Source organism: Ambystoma mexicanum, chromosome 8, assembly GCF_040938575.1.
Source record: "Ambystoma mexicanum isolate Mex_15411 chromosome 8, UKY_AmexF1_1, whole genome shotgun sequence".
In the NCBI taxonomy this organism is placed as follows: Eukaryota; Metazoa; Chordata; class Amphibia; order Caudata; family Ambystomatidae; genus Ambystoma; species Ambystoma mexicanum.
The window spans coordinates 1,510,014,662-1,510,031,367 of NC_090929.1; positions in this window are offsets into that span (position 1 = coordinate 1,510,014,662).

A 16,706-nucleotide genomic window follows, 5' to 3' on the forward strand; every position below is an offset into this window, starting at 1 on the left:
GGTATTAGTTATTACTTTCCAAATTTGCGTCACATTGCTGTTACGAGTCAGCATTAGCATTTGCTCACCATCACGCTGAAACAGTTTACTACGATGCTGTCGCCGCCAGTTTCTATATGTGATCTTAACTTTATTGAGTGCTTCAAACCTCCTACACAAAGGCAATTTTAGTGCCTCCCTTTTTCGAAGTCGATATTCAGTTTTTTTGTTTCTGGTTTCCAGATCGAACATATGTATGTGCTTAGACACCCTGGGCTTGCACATTTTAGTGTTGGAGAAGTGTTGCATAAGGTCATAATAAGGTACAGAATTGACTTGGCAGCTGTTTCGTGAGTGACAAAAGGCTGTGCGCAAAGAATCATCAAATTTCCCAAGGCTGGTTTCATTCCAATTCAGGCGGTTTAAAGAATTGGATACCGTCATATGCCCCTGGTCAGTTATAGAAGGAATCTTTAAAAGAGAAACATCAACTGCCCATTCAATAGAGAGAATGCAATGGTCACTATCCGAGTTATGCTCAATTTTGAAGGATTTGATTTTAGAGAACAGCCTATCGTCAACATAGATATAATCAATTGAGGCTTTTTTCCACCCCTGCTGCCACGTATAGGCCATTCCACCAGTATCAAATTTGCTTCCATTCAGCATACAAAACCCTCTGGAGAGCATTAAGTTCTCCCACAACCTTTGCCTGATGTTTTCTTGCAATATATTGCCCTGTAAACAGTGTAAAATTAGATCTCCAGCAACAATAGTATGCTTGATATTAGGTGCTAATATGATGAAGTCTAACATAGTGGATATATCAAGTAAAAAATTTCGCATCTCAATGCCTTTGGGGTTCCAGTATAAGTTAATAATCGCATACAAGGTCTTTGCTAACGATATAATTGTCAGTTGTGAAAAGGAATTTGGAGCAAATGAGAAAATAATTCTTATTTGTGAGGATAGTTTAGCGGCAGTCAAAAGGCCAGACATAGGCCGACCCATTACACCTTTAATTGCTGGTAGAAAGTGTAAACCATGGTTATCCCATAAAGGGGCAGATAAAAGCCAGGTTTCTTGCAAAAGGATCACATCGTACTTTGAGAGAGGGTCTTGTGTATTGTTAATTAAATGACGATAGCCGCGAGTATTCCAAGACACTAGAGTTATGGTCCGAGCTTTATTGACCTTGCATGGAAGTTAGCTTCTGGAATCACAATTACAACAGCATTGGTTCGAGGTGACTACAGCGGTGTTATTCTCAATGAATCTTTGTGCCTTGTTAAGTTCATTAGACGCCGACTTTATCCAGGATTCTGCACAAAGAGGGCCATTGGTTGGAGTCAAAGGACCTAATAGTAATATGAATCCAAGATCTAGTAATTGGGCTTTGGCGTCCCATATCAGATTCCTAATAACAAGGGACGTCAGCCAGATACAAGCTGTACTCACTACATTATCATTGAAAAACTCCACCTGAGCAATGTTGGCCGATCCAATATCTTGTAGCATAGGAATATCAGAAAACACCTGTAGGATGCTGTGTCTATTAAGTACATACTGAGGAAATGGAGCAGGTCGACAGCCCAACACTAGAGCAATATTGGATTCTTTATCTGTTTTTGTTTTCAGTATGGATTTTATCAAAGGTTTATTAGGGACTAAAATTGAGTTAGTAGGACCAGATTTTTTTGTTTTAGATAGTAAGGAATTTATTAGCAAAGCAATTTCTGCTTCCTGACTTGGAAGCGGTGAATCCGCTGATGATGTCGTTTTATCATCAGCACATTTAAACGTAACAATACGTTCAGATACCTGAGGAGTAGAAGTTGTTGATAATGCAGATTCAAGTATGGGAGCTTTGAGAGTCGATAAAGTTGTGAAAGCACTCATATAAGCATCAACTTTGTTTCTAATTTCTAATCGTCTTCTTGCTAGCATCTGTTGCTCACAGCCAGCAGAAGAAGACAGTGAAGGTGTGGGAGGTTGCGTCAAGGTGCAACTATTACTGATTTCCCTGATAGCGCCCTGGGGTTTCACACATTCTGTATTTATTGTATTAGAGGAAGACTCGGATTTAGACCCAACTGGCTGTTCAGATTGTAATGGTTGGATTTCAGAATGAGCTTGCTGCTTTTCAGCGAGTTCGTAATTTTGAACAGCCTGCACTAGATGATCTAATGGTGCATAGGGTTCAGCTGCAACAAGATTTTTATCAGCACAATCGAGCTTGAGTTTACGCAGCTGATTCAGATGCGCATATTTTTTGGTAATAACACATGAAGTTTTCTGGGCCTGTTTTTTCGGTAAAGTAAGCATATTAAAAAATGATTTAGAGCTTGCTGAAGTAGGTATTTCTGTATTTTTAATGTTCTTAGCTTTTTTAGATAGAGCAGACTGCATAATTTTCGTTTTTTTGGTTGGTTCCTTATTCGTCAGACAAGTCTTAGAGCCCGAGATGGAGGATTTTTTGGAAAATATTTTGAATGGAGCTTGAGGGGGTTCAGTTGGAGTCACGTCTTCAACATCCTCAATAACTTCTGTAGTTACCTCTCTAATGATTTAATCAATATAAGGAAGTGAGCACAGGATTCCAGAATTGTCCACAGTGATGGGGGACAAAGGATCAACTCCTTGTTGATCCAAGCTCACATTTGCCACTGAATTATGTGACATTATTAGCGGTACAGGGTTAGAAACAGAGGTTAAATCAACCACAAGGTTAGGAGCTGAAGTTAAATCCACCACCGGCGGACCAACCACAGGGTTAGGAGCTGAAGTTAGATCCACCGCCGGCGGAAACATGATGGGCGATAAACACTGATCAACTGTCAACCCTGGGTTCCAAGGATTTGCCTTTAAATTCAAGCCTTGACTAGCCCAGATTATTTCCTGTTTGGCTTGCCAGGCCAGCACTGATAGTAATTGCGTGCTTTGTACATCCAGTTTGGAGTTCAATGTGTTAAATAGAGTCGTCAAGGTTTGCATTGTTAGGTTCATAGCACCCAGTGTTAGTTCCAACACTTTAGAGATGTTTGAGCAAGGAGGAATTTGATTCACTGGGGAAAATTTCCGTGGAGTGGGATGAATAAAAGAAGAGGTTAAATGTGATCTAGTGCAACCCCCAGCCGAGAATAGTTTAGGTGAAAAGGACAGACCTCCCAATGTTTGATTTAACAAAAAGTCAGAATCAGGGGGAGACAGATCGATAAGCGCCATTTCCTCTGGACATTTCGTGACCTCAAAGCTATGTTTCGAGGGTGGGTAGTAAGCCACAGAATCACTTCTTAACACTGTGCTGTCAGAGAGTGAGACATGCACAGTAGAGCCACACACTTCTTGTGTTTGATTGGAGATTTTGGGGCCCTCTTGCTTAACAATTTGAGAGGACTGTGAGATGGATTTAGAATTTACACAGTCCGGGTAAAAAAATCTAATATCTTTCAGGTTTGAAACATTTTTTTGTCTAGATGTGGTAGTGTCACGAGAGGTTACTCGTTTTTTAATTTTGGATACAAGGGGAACCACAGGCCCGGCCCCTGTAGCTCGCGGAGTCGAGACACAGGGGACGGCCTGAACATGTAATTCGCTTGCATGCAATGGTACAGAAATCATTAGGGGCAATGCTTTTTTCACGCCCGAGTCATTCACACACGTGGTAATAACACCTGTGGTTATATTCGTATTCGGGTTCACACCACTTGTTTTGGCGAACAGTTTAGGCAAGGGCGGCATCCCAGTGCGCAAGTTATAAATGTTACGTTTCATGCCAATGCTTCAATGCAAAGTGAGCAGAGTTGTTATAAACCACCAGACTTAAAAGTTTTTTTTAGTCTTTAGAAATATATAATGCTAGGTGCAGCCACCTAACAATATTATCACAATAGAATCACTCACTTCTCAGAGAAGCCCCTCGCTTTGCTCGCGCCGCTGCGGCGAAGCGGCAAAGCGGCAAAGCGGGACTTCACGGGGCTTCACCGGTGCACGCGCGTGGTGCGCGCACGAGTTCTATTTTATAGGCACGCCCACACTAGTCTGACAAAGTGCCTATAAGTAAATAGAAACCACAGTTAACACACGTATAATATAATATATGTATATATATATCCCCAAGTCCATATACAGCAAGTCAATGCTACCACGGTCTTCACCTTGTGGTCAAAAGAGTCCAACGATATCCAAGGAAACAAATCCAAATCCAAATGGAGAGCGCAGCAGAGCAGCGGGCAAAGCGGGACTTCACGGGGCTTCACCGGTGCGCGCGCGCGGTGCGCGCACGAGTTCTATTTTATAGGCACGCCCACACTAGTCTGACAAAGTGCCTTCTGGTCAAAAGAGTCCAACGATATCCAAGGAAACAAATCCAAATCCAAATGGAGAGCGCAGCAGAGCAGCGGGCAAAGCGGGACTTCACGGGGCTTCTTTACATTAAATCACAGGTGTAGGAGAGAGAATGTGTATCAACGTCTGTCTTCTGTTTCCGTCTAACAGACAGAATGTGTTGCCAGGCACGCAACGTCAATGAGCTGACCGGGCTGAAGCCCCCCAAAATGTTAGCTGAGGCGCAGGGGTTCAGTGCCCTTGAACTGTTCAAAGGATCAGGAACTTGCCTGTGGGCACATTTTGTTTCTTCCGAAGCAAATCTACTATCTGCTCGGCTCGGATGATCAAGCACTGCCTGTTTACCGAGTCACAGCCCACGAGACACACAGGCTGCTTCCCTGATGAACTCGGCAACACGTTTCTTTTGTGATCAGCAGCATAGCCTTTCAACTGAAAGACCACAAGTCACCTTGCAAATCTGAATAGATATTTTGCCTTTCGCATCTTATAGTTTGCCATTCAGGATATGGAAAATAAAGATACACTGAAATTATTTTGGCCCAACATGCTGCTATAAGGATTTACATGTTATCATGATGCTTTACTATGCAATTTGTGTATTTTGCAAGTAAACTCTATAGGACAGATTTATTCTAGGTCTTGATACACACAACTTAAATATTTTTTCCAAGTGAAGCGTGGAAGAAGGTGGCTGTGCCCAAACTGCAGACTGGGCTTCGCTGTTTAGCTTAAGTGTGTGATCCTGGGCAAATAATGTATTCTCACCCCGATTACAACTGCAAACATTGGAGTGCTTATAAGTGGTTAAGTTTACACCCTTACAATAGGACAGTTTTAATAAGTGTAGGGACGAATTGGTATACCCTGGCGCTCCTCTGCTAGTGGCCCCAATTCTTTCACATAGAATTGCATTATTGCTGCACTGGCCCTCCACCGGTCTCGTATCACTTGATTTGACAGGCAGACATAGTCACACCAGCCAGTCAGTTCACCAGAGTATGAACTGTACTCTGTATAGCAGACTAACTGCGGTAGAGCCAACATTACATTTTCTCCTCTGTTGATCCGAGCAACTGAAGCTGATTGGGCCGTGCAGAGTACTGCCCCACACGCTGCAATGTCCTGTTATGCTATGATATTGAGTCTTTCATTGCACACCATCTGCCATTTTCACACTTTCTAGGACATTCAGGATCTGCAAGAATTGGGTGTTTCAGACTTAAAGGAGAGAGTTAACTGATTGTAACATTAAAGCTGCACTAGAATAGTCTCAATACAATGAGTAATGAAGTAAGATGCCCCTACACAAGTAAGTTTGCCACGCCTTCACCATCTCTGAAGTTAGCACCTCCCCCAACATTTCAAGGGGCAGCCCCCGGCAAAAATGTAGCCTAGGTGCAACCCTGGATGTGCGCACTTGCATTTTGTTAGGCAGAGAGGTGAGGGAAGCCTTTGCCTGAAACTGGTGGTGTTAAAGTTTTACTGTGTTTGTTCAATAAAATGTACTCAAACAAACTCAGTAAAACCTTAAAACTGCTACTTTCAAGAAAGACTTCCATTACCTCTTTGCACATTGCACTTTAAAATATACTATTTGAGAGTTAGTCCCCACACCAGACCATGGGGACAGGGTGGTACTGGAAGAACACAGGGGGTGGAGCCTCTAAGTTTTCCTTGCCTATTTTCTGAAGTGGCCCCTCCCATCACCACTTAGCCTCCCTGAAATTTACGTTTCTTTGCGCCCCTGTGTGTTCCGCAATACCATGCATGATGCATGCATGCATGGAAGTTTCTGAGTGCCGGAATGTGCAATGCTGAGCGCATGGTGAGAGTGTGAGGTGTTTGAGGCTTCCAAACAAAAACTGTTTACACTTAGTGGTGCAGGTGGCATGTAGAGCCCGTTCCAATGGTTTGTCTTACATGTACTCGGTATGTGCTCATCTGTAACTGACGATATGAATAAACAAGTTTCTTTTGTGCATGAAGGTGCAATGTGATCATTGAGGAGTAGCATGTATGAACATATATATATATTTTTTAAACTGTGTATATTTTTGCAACAGAGCAGAGTGAATACATTACAAGTAAAATCAGCACATGGCAGTCAACTTCCCAACCTCCCCCATCCCGCCACCCATCTCCCCTATGTTTCTTCTTCGGTTCGTCTCTGTCCCCTCCAGAATTCTTGCTGTGTTCCGGGGTAGGTAGGTTAGGGCTGTGAACTTACGGTTATAGTCTAGGAATGGGGCCCAAGTGTCCTGGAAATGATGCAGAGTCCCAGCTCTGGCCGCCGTTATCTTCTCTGCAATCAGAATGTCCCACATCTTCCCCCACCGCAGTGCCACCAGCGGACCCTCAGCGGTCTTCCATGTGCGAGCCACCACAATCCGCTCTGCCAGGAGGCATTGAGTCAGGAGTGTAGCTTTTCTTCCCGATCTTGGGTAGCACCCCGGGACCGGCACCCCCAGAAGGATAGGTTTAGGTTTGAGTGGGATTGCCTTCTGGGTAATGTCTGCGAATATGATTACGCACTGTGACCAAAAGAGTTGAACCTTCGGGCATGACCACCACATGTGGTAGAAGGAGCCTGGCTGTCCACATAGTCTCCAACAGGCAGGGCTCAGAGCCCGGTTTATATGATGAAACCTTAGGGGGGTAGTACCAACACAGTAAGAGTTTGTAAGCGCATTCTCGGTTTGTGATGCAAGAGGATGCTGAATGAGTTTGTGACCAGATGTCCACCCAGTTTTAGTCAGTTAGCGCGTGCCCTAGGTCCGCCTCCCATTATATGAACATATATATATTTTTTTTAATACCATATTTTATTGAAAGTTTTTGAACATTCATACAACATACCAACTGTTTCCCCCCACCCTCCGTCTCCCTTTGCCGGGTCGATCGTCGATCTGTCCATCTCTTGCCACTCTGTACATCACCTGTCCAGCAATAAGTTCTTTGCCATGTCCGTGTTGTGCTCCTGCGCTTCCCGCTCTCCTATCCCTCAGAGTGATCTCAGGTCACACGTTCTTCCCACTTTCCCCAGATTTTTGTGGCCTTTGCCGGGCATCCACGTGCTGTATAAATTCTGAGTTCTTTCGCTGTGCAGATGTCCATTTCGTTGGACCACTGAGCCGCTGTCGGGCACTCCGGGGCTCCCCATTTCTGCGCAATGTCACGTTTTATCAGGCCCATTGCTGTGGAGAGAAGAATGCCCTCCTATTTGTATGAGATGTTCTCATCTGGGCCCCCCAGTAACATTATTGCGGGTCGCAGTTCTATCGTGCGGCCCAGTGCTCTTGCACCCTGAGCGGTCTTCCATGTGCGAGCCACCACAATCCGCTCTGCCAGGAGGCATTGAGTCAGGAGTGTAGCTTTTCTTCCCGATCTTGGGTAGCACCCCGGGACCGGCACCCCCAGAAGGATAGGTTTAGGTTTGAGTGGGATTGCCTTCTGGGTAATGTCTGCGAATATGATTACGCACTGTGACCAAAAGAGTTGAACCTTCGGGCATGACCACCACATGTGGTAGAAGGAGCCTGGCTGTCCACATAGTCTCCAACAGGCAGGGCTCAGAGCCCGGTTTATATGATGAAACCTTAGGGGGGTAGTACCAACACAGTAAGAGTTTGTAAGCGCATTCTCGGTTTGTGATGCAAGAGGATGCTGAATGAGTTTGTGACCAGATGTCCACCCAGTTTTGGTCAGTTAGCGCGTGCCCTAGGTCCGCCTCCCATTATATGAACATATATATATATTTTTTAATACCATATTTTATTGAAAGTTTTTGAACATTCATACAACATACCAACTGTTTCCCCCCACCCTCTGTCTCCCTTTGCCGGGTCGATCGTCGATCTGTCCATCTCTTGCCACTCTGTACATCACCTGTCCAGCAATAAGTTCTTTGCCATGTCCGTGTTGTGCTCCTGCGCTTCCCGCTCTCCTATCCCTCAGAGTGATCTCAGGTCACACGTTCTTCCCACTTTCCCCAGATTTTTGTGGCCTTTGCCGGGCATCCATGTGCTGTATAAATTCTGAGTTCTTTCGCTGTGCAGCTGTCCATTTCGTTGGACCACTGAGCCACGGTCGGGCACTCCGGGGCTCCCCATTTCTGCGCAATGTCACGTTTTATCAGGCCCATTGCTGTGGAGAGAACAATGCCCTCCTATTTGTATGAGATGTTCTCATCTGGGCCCCCCAGTTACATTATTGCGGGTCGCAGTTCTATCGTGCAGCCCAGTGCTCTTGCCATAATTTGTAAGCATTGTGTCCAGAATGTCTTGATTTTAGGGCAGTCCCAAAGGAGATGGATGAAGGTGCGCTCTTCCCCCCGGCATTTCAAACAGTTTGGATCCGTTGCCCTTCCCCAACCAAAAAGGGCCACTCGGGGGTAGTATACCCTATGTAGTATCTTTAGCTGTACCAGTCTTATTCTGGAGTCTATAGAGATTTCACGTGAATGCATGAGAACCTGGATCCAGTCCTCAGGCTCAATGTCCCCGACATCCCGCTCCCATCTGGCTTTGAGGCTGGTCAGCTCTGGGTTAGCGAATGCATTAATAGCTTTGTATAGGGTGGTGGTCACCTTGGTAAGGATATGTTGTGGAAGTAAGTTGCGTTCCAGGGGTGTGTAGTCTGGGGCGTCAGCAAGTGCTTGCCTGTGGCCACTAAGTGCATGTGATAATTGAGTGTAATGGTAGTGTTCTGCTGCCGAAATACCATATTCCTGCTGCAGCATTTCAAACGAAAGAATAGAGCCCTCTGTTAAGATATTTCCTATCGTGGTTATTCCGGCCCTCACCCATCGGGTTCAGGCGGCCAGCTTCCACATTTCCGTCAGCATGTGGTTATTCCATAGTGGTTGTGCCATGGTAATCTTGTTCCCCCAGCCTATGTGCTTGTGTGCCTGCCGCCAGACGATTGCGATGTGAGAGGACATTGTCTGTGCGGGGGGGTCTGGATAAGCGTTGATACATCGTTTCGAGTGGTGGGTTATCTTGCCTGAAGGGTAGTTCTGCTGTGATGTGTGGTAGGTTACGGTCCCCATGGAGGAGGTCATTGACAATGTTTAGTTGGATGGCCCAGTAGTAGGACTTCAGGTGTGGGACACCAATACCCCCCTCCCAGATCGATCGCTGCAGCGTGGTTAGCGCAATTTGAGGTTGCCCTCCCCTTCCATATCAATTCCCTGAGGAGGCGTTCCACCCAGACAAATTCCGAGTTTGGTATGGCCAGGGGGGCGTTCTGCAGTACGTAGAGGAACCGTGGAAGTGCCATCATTTGCTATGGGGTGTCCCAGGGGATTGCCACACCGTCCCCTTTTACTGGGAAGAGAACTGATTTCCCCCAGTTTACTCTAAGGCCACTGAAGTCTCCATAGGTCTTTAACATTAGGGTTATGATTGGGCATGCTTGGCCTGGGTTACTCAGGTAGAGTAATAGGTCGTCTGCATAAAGGGAAAGCTTATCCTTCCGTCCATTTGGCCAACGGAATCCGGACCACGTGGCAAACTGTCAACGCCATCGGGCCAGTGGTTCGATTGCTAGGGCAAAAAGGAGGGGAGACAGAGGACAGCCCTGCCGGGTGCCTCTGCCCAGCGGGAAGGTCGCAGAGGTCCAGACATTCACCCTAACTGTAGCTAGTGGGGTTTCGTATAGGAGTTGAATCCAGCTAAGGAACGTTTCGCCGAAGCCCATGCGCCTCATTGTTGCCCAGAGGCTAGCCCACACCACCAAATCGAATGCTTTCTCGAAATCTATTGCGAGGAGTGCGAGTGGAGTGTTTAGGGTCGGGGCCTCTTCCAAAAGCAGGTGTAATCGGCGTAGGTTCATTCTGGTTGATCTTTGCAGCATGAAGCCGCATTTATCTTGATGGACCAGTGAGGATATTACCCCTTGGAGCCTGTTGGCCAGTACTTTGGCAAGGACTTTTGTTTCGCTGTTGAGAAGCGATATTGGTCTATATGATGTGCACTGATCGGGGGGTTTGCCTTTTTTGCCAATGAACACTATGGTGGCCGTCCGTAGATCCGGTGGGAGGGTGCCCTGTTCTTTAGCGGCGAGGAATAGATCCCGGAGGGGGGCAGCCATCTTATTGCTGCCCAATTTCTTCCAGGTCTCGGCCGGGAAGCCGTTTGGGCCGGGGGTCTTCCCGGATTGTAGCTGGGTCATGGCTTCCGCTATTTCGGTTGAATCTAATTCCCTGTCTAAGTGAGTTTTCTGCAATTCTGATAATTGCGGAAGCACAATCTCATCCACGAGGGAAGCGTCTGTGGGGACCGTTGGGGCGGCATAAAGCATACTGTAGAATTTACCAAAGGCCTCCGCTATTTCTGGGTCTGTTTGGGCCGGCCCGTTCGGGCCATCGGTGATCTGTCTGACATGTCTATGCCCCTCCTCCCGTCTTTCCAGCCATGCCAATAGTTTGCCGGCTTTGTCCCCGTGCTCATAAATTCTCGTCTTTGATTCCCAGTGCGCCTGCCGTGCGTTATCAAGCGCCGTGTTATGGAGTGATGCTCTAGCCTTCAGGTGGGAGTGTTGTATTTCCAGGGAAGCGTAGGATATATATCTGGTTTCCCATTTCTTTACTTCCTCCTCCGCCTCCGTCACCCTCCTGTGATGTTCCCTCTTTTGGTTACAGATCCAAGCTGTCATTTCCCTCCTAAGCACTGTCTTGTGTGCCTCCCATAATATCACAGGGTGCTCTACCAACCCTGTATTGATCTCAAAGAATTCATTGGATTTGTCCGTGATGTGCTTCACGAACTCGGGGAGGCCCAGGTAGTAGCCATTTAGCCGCCATGTTTTGGGCGGCAAGGGACGATCCGTACGGAGTGTCACCTCCAAGGGGGGAGTGGTCTGATATGCCCCGGGGATGGAAATCTGCCGATATAACCCTATATGCTTCTGGGGCCGGGAGGAAGAGGTAATCCAACCTGGATCAGGATGCATGGACCCCCGAGTGGAAGGAGAATCCCTGGTCTGTAGGATGGAGTTCTCTCCACATGTCACTCAGACCAAGCGATGAAGCGAAGGTCGCCTGCCGCGTGGGACGGTCTGGGTTCCGGCTGCGGATGTGGGTCCGGTCAAGTGTGTTGCACATAACATCGTTAAAATCCCCCCCACAATCCACACCTCTGCTTGCTGTTGTGCCTTCATTGCCGTCACCTCCCTCAGGAGACCCTCCCCCAACCCCGGCGGGGAATATATCTCTAGAATGGCCACTGTCTCTCCCCTCGGCGCGCCCCGGATCATCACAAAACGGCCCGAGGGGTCCTGTACCACAGCAGATAGATCAAACGGGAGTCGCTTATGTAAAAGGATCAGGGTGCCCCGGGAGCCCATCGTGTACCCCGCATGTTATGCTAGTCGGTAATTAGTTCTGCGAAAGAGCTGGCAGGTTGAACCTGCTAAGTGGGTCTCGGTAAGGAGGGCTGTGTCGGGAGAGTGTCTGTTAAGGAATTGCGTGACTAATCAGCGTTTGATACTTGAGCCCATGCCATTTACGTTCCAAGTAATGATTTTGAGTGACCTGTGGCGTTCGTGGGGTGTCGTTGGGGCTAGTGCGTTTCGATAAGTGGGGTCATCTTGGCGCTGTGTGGTCATTGCTGTCTAGTGATCTGGAGTGTTGTGCCCGATGGGTGCCTGGTGCGTTTGGCCGTGGAGACGTGGCGTGTGTGTGAGGTGGAGGCGTTGGCATCGGATATGGTGTGTTCGGTGGCATCTTGATCAGTGTGAACATAGTGTGATTTCCCGGAAAGTAACTAACGTAGAACTGTATCCCTTCCCCCCTCCCCATACTCCTCCCCAACATGAAGTATCTGTCGCCCAAACTCTACTGGCGCTCAAAACAGTGTCGCCAGATTAACTTAATTTGAACTGTGGTCACCTTCCCACCAACTTACTACTCGCTTGTGGGTCTGGTAACTCGGATCAGGCGCGTGGTGTCCGCCGATGGCATGGTGTGTTAGTGATGATCAGTTGTGTGGGAGCAACGGCTTCCCATCACTGGTGTTGACCTTGGAGGGGCGTTGCATTGCAAATGGTTGCCAAGAAAGGGATTGATCGTTGAGGGTACTGATGGTACCGTGAGTTCCCCTCCCTGGCCAACATGGCTGTTCCAGGGACCTTGTCTGGGATCGCGGTCTTCGTCCGGATCCGCTGGGATCTCCGGTATGGGTTGTTGGGCGAGTCCTTCTCCCCGCGGTCGGGGTCTTTGTCTACCTCTGCGATTTTGAACAGGTGCGGTCCAGTCCCCTACGATGTGGGTCTCGGCCCATTTCCAGGCTTCCTGAGGATCGGTGAAGTGGACGCTTTTACCTTCATGCTGGATTTTTAACTGGGCAGGAACAGCAGCCCATATCTCATGTTCATGGAGTGGAGCTTCCTTTTAAGGTGCTCGAAGGATTGTCTGGCTTTCTGGACCTCGCGGGTATAATCTGGATAGAAGGCAATTCTGGCTCCGTTATATGTCATTGTCCCTTTGGTTCGGGCCATTTGTAAGATGGCGTCCCTGTCTCGATAATTGAGCAGCCTTGCTATGATTGTCCTTGGGGGTGGACCCGGGGTCGGGCGGCCTGCGGGTATGCGGTGTGCACGTTCCACCGAGAAAAAGTTTGAGAGAGTCTTTGGCGAATACAGGTCTGCCAACCATTCCTCCAGAAAAAGTTCCATGCTGGGTCCCTCTTCGCGTTCTAGCAGTCCCAGGATGCGGATGTTGTTGCGGTGGGACCTGCCTTTGCCCTCATCCACTCGGGCCTCCAGGGTTTTCAATTTAGTTAATGCTTGCGCTAGTTGTTGGTGTACCCCACCGAGGCCATCCTCCACACCGGAGATACGTTTTTCCACCTCCCCAGTTCGGGATGACAGTTTTTGGAGATCATGGTGGAGGAATGAGACCTCGGTAGGGATGGCGTCCATTTTTTGCTCCACCGAGGAGCGCGAGCTGGCGATGGTGGCCATCACATCCTTGAGCGAGAGGAGGAGGAGGAAACGATGCAAGTGGTGCAAAAGGCCCCTGAGGCAGAGACTTCAATAGATAACAACAGTTCTCTGCTGAAGCTGGGTTAGGTAATACAATGAAACTTCATGGGCCCTGCAGATTTTGCATATGACATTAATTTGGCCTCAAATCTGTCCCAGACGCCAGACTTGGAGAAACTATTCACCACCCATGATTCTTCATCTCGGGATAGCGACTCTGAAGAGCAATCACTATCAGATGTCGCCACCTCTAGTGGGATCTTATTTGAAACACAAGTGCCATCAATGGTGACTCTTGGATCACTGGAAGCAAAAATCGAAGCACTCCTGCTGATATGCTCAAAAATTGCATAGGGCCAGTTAAGGTTCAAAGAAGTAGTAGTGAGAGCCTTGGAAATCACACCCTGCGCAGGTCAGGAACGGATATTTACTTGTGACTCAAGGCAGAAGCAGTCGGAGCTCTTCTTGTTGGGCACCGACCCCGTTCAATTCAATACCCAATGGCCCAAGAACAGGGACGCAGCGGAGCCACAGCACCCAAGGGGCCTGGCTAAGCACTTGGAGATATAATCTCCACCACATATGGAGTTATTACCAGGATCTGGTTATGTGGTGGCTGAATCAGAGAGTTGTGCCCTGTAGGGCCTTCTGGTGGAAAATTCCTTTTTAAACTCTACCCCCTGCCCCCAAGAGCATACAGAGGAAATGCCACCCTCCTTCACGTAAGAACACCCAGGCTAACCTTCAGAGAATATCACTCCCCACTGATGGCTAAGGCGGGCGAAACACAAACTACATGGTCAAATGGAATCTGCAACAGTTGTATTGATTTTATTTTTGTGAACCCAGTGATCTCAAACTATTTTCCAGAACTTGGAATGATTACCAGGCTTAACAGTGACCATGTAATAAGTATGCAATGTGGGGTAAAGGCTAATACGACGGATGCAATTGGGCTGGGTAATCCATTGGTTAATTTACAAGGCAACAGGCTCTGCTGGACGAACCATGGGATTGAAAGTTTTGAGTCATTGTGAAGGAGCAGGAGATGGGGAAATTTGAAATAGTGATGCATTGTGACTGGGAGCTGGAGAAGCTGGTACTCTTGTTCTCCCCGTTTAACCCTACATACCGAATCATTGGTCAGGGACAGGTTAAAATGGGATCAAGGTTTGACTTGGGCATTAATATGAAAAAGAGGGCACTTAATGCCCTGATTCGTAAAACAAAACGATGTATAACTATTTCAGGGGAGAATAAGGAAAAAATCATGCCAACCACGACGAATAGATACAAATCCTGGCTCTGAAATTATAGATACGGGTCAAACTCAGCAGCCAGGAAGCATATTAAAAAGTTAATCAAGACAAACAACTCCCAGAAATTCTGGCACTTGGTCCGCTGCAATGGGTTGCATAGTGTGGCCTTGAAAGTTTGTAGCATAAAAGAGGTACAATGTGGTGTATTTATTCAAGACCTATTTTAGTTGGACTCCGAAGGCAGTGAGAAGGGAGGGATCCTTCCAATGCGGGACACCTTAGTTTCTGAGTACATCAGTGATGCAGAGATGGAGGGTTTGTTAAACAAACTGAAGCCCTCCAGGGCCATTGGCCCTGACGGGTTTTGTAATGAGGTAATAATGAGTGACCCTATTTATTGGGTATCCCTGTTACAACAGGCAGGCAGCCCTTCCCAAAAGGCCTGATCCTCGCCCGACTTCATTCCATTCCGTTCTTGTGCTGATGGCTGTAGCAACGCGAGGGTAGCAGAGCTCTTCAGGGCTACTGAGTGCCCCCATGCATTGTACCACTATCTGGACTCTAGGTAAGCCCCCTTCTGGGCTTAAATTACACTGTGCTCGTTGGCGCACCTTTTTCAAAATTATCCGTGTCATTGCTGCGCATGTCCGACTGAACACCATGCATCAGGATATGTGTTTCTTCTTCGTGTTTATTACTGATGGTCACCGGCAACGTTCTACTTATGTTTCATCAACGATGCGAGCCGGCCATTCCAAGATGGCGGCCTGCATCCACAATTGAGGAGTGCCTGCGCTGGTGGCTCATGATTGGCTGCTGCCTTTCACATAATTGGCCTATTCACAGGCCAGCAGGCTTGGCTGGCACTCCCCTAATGGCCCGATCCTAAGGCCCCTGTCTACTCCCTGTCCACTACCGGGCCACAGATGAAAAACGCACCATATTTTGTTACCTATTTAACTTTATACCTGTTTGATGCCGCCTCCCTGCAACATGGGCGCCATGCTGGTAAATGCCTATTTTAACTTTTGTACCTGTTTGATGCTGCCTCCCTGCAACATGGGGAAGGTGCCATGCTGGTAACTGCCTATTTGCCTTTTGTATCTGTTTGATGCCGCCTCCCTGCAACATGGGGCAGGCGCCATGCTGGTAAATGCCTATTTGCCTTTTGTACCTGTTTGATGCCGCCTCCCTGCAACATGGGGAAGGTGCCATGCTGGTAACTGCCTATTTGCCTTTTGTATCTGTTTGATGCCGCCTCCCTGCAACATGGGGCAGGCGCCATGCTGGTAAATGCCTACTTGCCTTTGTGCCTGTTTGGTGCCGCCTCCCTGCAACATGGGGCAGGCGCCATGCTGGTAAATGCCTACTTGCCTTTTGTACCTGTTTGATGCTGCCTCCCTGCAACATGGGGCAGGCGCCATGCTGGTAACCGCCTACTTGACTTTGTGCCTGTTTGATGCCGCCTCCCTGCAACATGGGGCAGGCGCCATGCTGGTAAATGCCTACTTGCCTTTTGTACCTGTTTGATGCTGCCCCCCTGCAACATGGGGCAGGCGCCATGCTGGTAACCGCCTACTTGACTTTGTGGCTGTTTGATGCCGCCTCCCTGCAACATGGGGCAGGCGCCATGCTGGTAACCGTCTATTTGACTTTGTGCCTGTTTGATGCCGCCTCCCTGCAACATGGGGCAGGCGCCATGCTAGAAACCGCCTATTTGACTTTGTACCTGTTTGATGCCGCCTCCCTGCAACATGCGGCAGGCGCCAAGCTGGTAACCGCATATTACCTTTTGTACCTGTTTGATGCCGCCTCTCTGCAACATGGGGCAGGTGCCATGCTGATAACCGCCTATTTGACTTTGTACCTGTTTGATGCCGCCTCCCTGCAACATGGGCACCATGCTGGTAAATGCCTATTTGCCTTTTGTATCTGTTTGATGCCGTCTCCCTGCAACATGGGGCAGGCGCCATGCTGGTAACTGCGTATTTGACTATGTACCTGTTTGATGCTGCCTCCCTGCAACATGGGGCAGGCACCAAGCTGGTAACCGCCTATTTGCCTTTTGTATCTGTTTGATGCCGCCTCCCTGCAACATGGGGCAGGCGCCATGCTGGTAAATGCCTACTTGCCTTT